This window comes from Microtus pennsylvanicus, chromosome 9 (assembly GCF_037038515.1).
Source record: "Microtus pennsylvanicus isolate mMicPen1 chromosome 9, mMicPen1.hap1, whole genome shotgun sequence".
NCBI classification, from domain to species: domain Eukaryota; kingdom Metazoa; phylum Chordata; class Mammalia; order Rodentia; family Cricetidae; genus Microtus; species Microtus pennsylvanicus.
This window is the reverse complement of record NC_134587.1, coordinates 1,446,173-1,451,686: the sequence shown is the minus strand read 5'-3', so window position 1 is coordinate 1,451,686 and position 5,514 is coordinate 1,446,173. Positions and strand designations below refer to the sequence as shown.

Below are 5,514 nucleotides of genomic sequence, written 5' to 3'. Positions count from 1 at the left end.
TCTTGTACCCTGTAAAGATTTGTCACTTGTATTGGTTTAATAAAACACTGATTGGCCAGTAGCCAGGCAAGAAGTATAGATGGGGTGACCAGAATAGGAGAATTATGGGAAAAGGAAAGGCTCAGTCTGCAGTCATCACCCAGACACAGAGGAGACAAGATGAGAATGCCTCGCCAATAAAAAGTATCAAACCACGTGTCTAACACAGACAAGAATTATGGGTTAATGCAGGATATAAGAGTTAATAAGAAGCCTGAGCTAGCTCTTTCCCATCTTGCAAGATGGCGGGTGAAAAAGGTGAGAAAGCTGATACAAAAGAGAAGAAACCTGCAGCCAAGAAGGCTGGCGGTGATGCCCCTGCCGCTGGTGCAGCCAAAAAGGGTGACCCTAAGGCTAAAAAGCTCAAGAAGGGGAAGCCCCATTGCAGCCGAAATCCAGTCCTTGTTAGAGGAATTGGCAGGTACTCCCGATCTGCTATGTATTCCAGAAAGGCCATGTACAAAAGGAAATACACAGCTGCAAAAACCAAGGTTGAAAAGAAGAAGAAAAAGGAAAAGGTCCTTGCCACTGTCACAAAACCAGTTGGTGGTGACAAGAATGGTGGTACCCGGGTGGTTAAGCTTCGAAAAATGCCCAGGTATTATCCTACTGAAGATGTGCCTCGGAAGCTGCTGAGCCATGGCAAAAAGCCCTTCAGTCAGCATGTGAGACGCCTGCGTGCCAGCATCACTCCTGGGACTGTCCTCATCATCCTTACCGGGCGCCACAGGGGCAAGAGAGTGGTTTTCCTGAAGCAACTGGGCAGTGGTTTACTGCTTGTGACAGGACCTCTTGCCCTCAACAGAGTTCCTTTGAGAAGAACACATCAGAAGTTTGTCATCGCCACCTCTACGAAAGTTGATATCAGCACAGTTAAAATCCCCAAACACCTGACTGATGCTTACTTCAAGAAAAAGCAGCTGCGTAAGCCCAGGCATCAGGAGGGCGAGATCTTTGACACAGAAGGAGAAATACGAGATTACAGAGCAGCGCAAGGCTGATCAGAAAGCGGTGGACTCGCAGATTCTGCCAAAGATCAAAGCTGTTCCTCAGCTGCAGGGCTACCTGCGCTCTCAGTTCTGTCTGACCAACGGGATGTATCCTCACAAACTGGTTTTCTAAATTGCTGACAACCTAATGAAACAACGTTATGTGTCAAAAAAAAAAAAAGAAGCCTGAGCTAATAGGCCAGCCAGTTTATTATTCATGTAGGCCTCTGCATGTTCCTTTGGGACTGAACGGCTGTGGGACCAGACAAGACAGACATCTCTGTCAGCACTTCTGCTTCCTTCTGTGTGTGCTCCCCATGACTCCAGCTGAACGTGCGTCCATCCTGTATTTTGCCATCACGATCACTCAGCCCTCCTCCTTGAGTGACTCCTTCTATCTGCACCCTGAAAACACAATAACACAGCTGACACTGGATTAGCTCTCCTTAGTGGCTAATGTGATCAGCAAGGATGATTGATGGGTGTAGGGTGTGAACCACTTCCATACACTAGACCTTACAAACACGAAGTTCTAAATCTATACATTACATATTTGTGATCAGCTACTAGATGCAGTAACTGTCATTTTTCCGCTGATGTCTCTACAGTTTGATAGTACAGACAGGGCTGGACACAGTATGACTCATTTCTGTTTGACAGCCCATTTTTGCTTATGCATTAATGAAGCTAGCTACTCTACATTAGGTGAGCGATTTCCTCTCTCTAGCCATTGGTTTCTCAAATGTGTAATGTAATTTTATGTAAATCAGTGTTTATCAAATCCTTTCTTCACCTATCAGACATGTATACCAGAGATACAGCAAACATTTTCTCATGAACTATAGAAAACAATAGACAAAAGAATATCTACAAATTCCTTTTTTTCCAACTTCAGAAAAAAAAGTATACACATTAGTAGGTGAATCAAAAACAGCCTCTTTGCTTCTGATTGATAGAATCTGGAAGGCTGAAACATGATTAATAAAAACTCAGAGACAGATATTAGAATTCAACCTTAAGGTCAGAAAAGCAAAACAGCCAGCCACTGGCTCTTACCTCAACCTCAAAAATGGTGATCCTGCCTCCAGCAAACCTCAGAATGAGACTGTGCCTGATAGTTGCCTCCTCCCATTTTATAATCTTCTCTAGTTCTAGGATCAAGGGCATGCACCAGCACCACCTGGTTTCTATGGCAGGCTAGTGTGGCTACTGGGATTAAAAGTATGAGTCACTACTGCATGGTCTGTAAGGCTGACCAGTGGGGCTGTTTTACTTTTCTGATCCTCAGGCAAGCTTTATTTATTAAAATAAAAATGAAATGCCACTAAGAAGGCCTCTTTCATTCAGCTCAAGTTCTGGAGAAGTCCTTCAGGTGTGTTCAATCTCTGACATTGCAATACTTTGTCATCTAAACAATTCACACTAAAGAACCTGCAACTGTGTTACCAAAAGAATGCAAATGTTCACGTTTTAAATAAGTTTGGGATTTGGTGTTGTGTGCATGCTAGGTATCTTCAATCCAACGAGGCTGCTTCTGTCATCCGGCAGCAGGTTGAACACTCATGCTGGACAATCTAAGCACATATCACAGTGATGTAATATCCATTCACATTCAGGAAGCAGATATTTGGATTAAGTACTCTCAAGAATGGGCCTTTCATAAATACTAGAAAGAACCGTGTGACTGTCCTGTGGGCTATTTGAAGGACTAACAACACAAACTATTTCTTATTTATATTTACTGAATATATTGACAAAGGCATGTGGAGGTAGTTACTCAATTCCAAACCCAGGCTACATTTTCTCTGTTAACAGTGACTCTTAAAATACCACGAATATCTCAATTATAGAACAATAATTCATTTCTGACAGCATTAAAGTTCACTTTGGGGTAATAGCTGAATATGGACCCTTCTTGGATAAAAAAAAACCCTTGCAATCTCTTTATAATGATTTTGGCATAAAGCAGAAATAACTCGAGTTATTTTTGATCTAAATTATTAGTATAGAAATGTTTTATTAACAAAAACATTTCTTGTCTTATCTTTTCCCACTAATTGTGTAGGGCCAGTTACACTCCTGGGCTATTCCCAGAGGACACATCCCTACATTAATGGCAAAGAGAACAATTCTTTAAGCACATGATTTCCTGTTGAGTGACTGCAAAATCACAAGGACCTTGATTTGGAGTAACTGAGCCAGCTACCAATAACAGGTAATAATAGCATATATGTGACAGACTCCAAATAAAAATGCAGGCTTAACAACACAAATAGCTCTCATTCATTCCAATGTGTTTTAAATGCATTCGCTTGTATTTCCTCAACTCTACAGAGTAAATGATACATCATGTTCTTTTTTTGGGCAGGTGTATTCCCCCCCCCCCCCCCATGTATAAAGAAACAAATCTGAGGCATTTTCCCTGCTAGGTAAGCACTGAACCACAGACTGAGATAAATTCACCTTAAGTTGATAGGGTTCAAAAGGGCTCACAGAGACCGAAGTGACAATCAGGAAGCCTGTATGGGTCTGAGTTAGGTCATCTGCATATATGTTTTTGTTGAGCACTGTCTCTGACTCTTTTGCCAGGACTTGGAGCCCTTTTCCTCTTACTGGGTGGCCTCATCCATCCTTGATACAAGAGTATGTGCCTAGTCTTCTTGTAACTCTATACCATGTTTGGTTGACATCCCTAGGAGGCCTGCTCTTTTTTGAAGTAAAATGGAAAAAGAATGGTTCTGGAGAATAAGTGAGGAAGGGGATGGCTTGAGGGAGAGGAGGAAGGGGTGCAATAGATGAGAGAAGAAAGCAGACAAAGCAAGCCTTGACTCACAAGACAATAGCCAGCCTTCCTTCAGGTCACAAGACAATAGCCAGCCTCCATTCAGGGCTTTTGTATCAGTTTTGGCCTCCGGAATGCTGCCCATTTTGAATTCTTGCCTGAATTCTCTCAGCAACTGACTTTGATGTGAAACTCTAAACAGAAATAAACCCTTTCCTCACCAAGTCACTTTGGGTCACGGTGTTTTATCACAGCAATAGAAGCCCCAACTAACACAACAGCTTTAATGCTAGGTCAAGTTATTGTTCCTAGGTCAAGTCATTATTCTTCTCTGTGCCTTAGAAAGTAGACAACTGAGTGTTGACAGAAATTACATGAAAGGTCAGGGGTTGTTTCTCCATTCTCATATTTTAAAAATAAATTTTATCCAATTTGGTTTTTTGACAATTTTATAAATTCACTCTGATATTTTTACTCCATTCTCTTATTTCCTCCCACCATTGTCAACCTTCCCTCCTCTCTCTAAGTCTCTTTCCATGTTTGTGTCACATGACTTTAACCTGGGACATTGGTGACAGTAGGTTTGGAACTATCCATCTGGGCCTGGTGGGCTCATCAGTGGGTACACAACTGAAGGTTATGACCACCCTACTCCCAGCCCCAGATCCATCAGTAGCCAATAATTCCGTAGGAAGTGGTAGGGCCCTGTGAACACCTCCTTGATCCATGAACCATGATTAATTATTGGCAGGCCCGGTCCAGACCACTGTAGTTACTATGTACTCATTTTTCATGCCCAGAAGATAGCATTTATATATTCTTTCTGTTCACCGGCTCTTACATCCTTCCTTCCCTTCTTCCAGAGTGTTTGCCAGGCACTCATCCATTATCTACTCATCATTCTTTTTTGCTGTTGTTGGTTCTGTAACTTTATTTGATGTTCAGTAATTAGTTCTTACCCACACTGGCTGTAGATTTTTTTTTAAATATGGTGAGAGGGACACAGGTTTAGCAAAGTGAAGAGCTTGTTTTGAATCCTCATTCTCATTATGTTTTCTGGATACCTGGATACTATGTGGAATATTCCTTGTTCCTCTGGACCAGACGACTTTATTAAACCTGGTGACAATGTGCGCATCTGGAGTTCCGTTTCCTCCATGGCAAACTTCCGGATGCCTTTGAGTGCCGAGGGGTGCACTTCTCGAAGCCCACTCTGTAGATGCATTTGTGGGTGGTGATGGTCTATTCTTGGGTCACCACCTCCCAAATGGCAGAAAGGCCCTCCTTATTCTCCCCTACCCTTATTTGAGTGAGCCATTCTGCCAATTCCAAGCAGGAAAGGGCCTCTCTCCATTCTTTTTTTTTCTTTTCTTTTTTTTATTTTTTTTATTTTTTTTATTTTTTTTATTGATAAAAGGAGAATAAAGAAAAAAAACAAATTTCCACCTCCTCCCAGCCTCCCATTTCCCTCCCCCTCCTCGCACTCTTCTTCCCCTCCTCCCACTCTTCTCCCCCTCCTCCCACCCCTCTCCCCTTCCCCCCACTCCTCTCCCCCTCCCTCTCCAGTCCAAAGAGCAGTCAGGGTTCCCTGCCCTGTGGTAAGTCCTAGGTCCTCCCCCCTCCGTCCATATCTAGGAAGGTGAACATCCAAACTGGCTAGGCTCCCACCAAGCAAGCACATTAAGTAGGATCAAAACCGCGTGC

The 5,514-nt window shown here is 42.8% G+C and overlaps 1 pseudogene; it reads left to right on the top strand.

The window, feature by feature from the left end:
• The first annotated feature begins 268 nt into the window (after nt 1-268).
• LOC142857092 (large ribosomal subunit protein eL6 pseudogene) lies at nt 269-1,212 on the top strand (annotated as a pseudogene).
• The last annotated feature ends 4,302 nt before the right edge of the window (nt 1,213-5,514 follow it).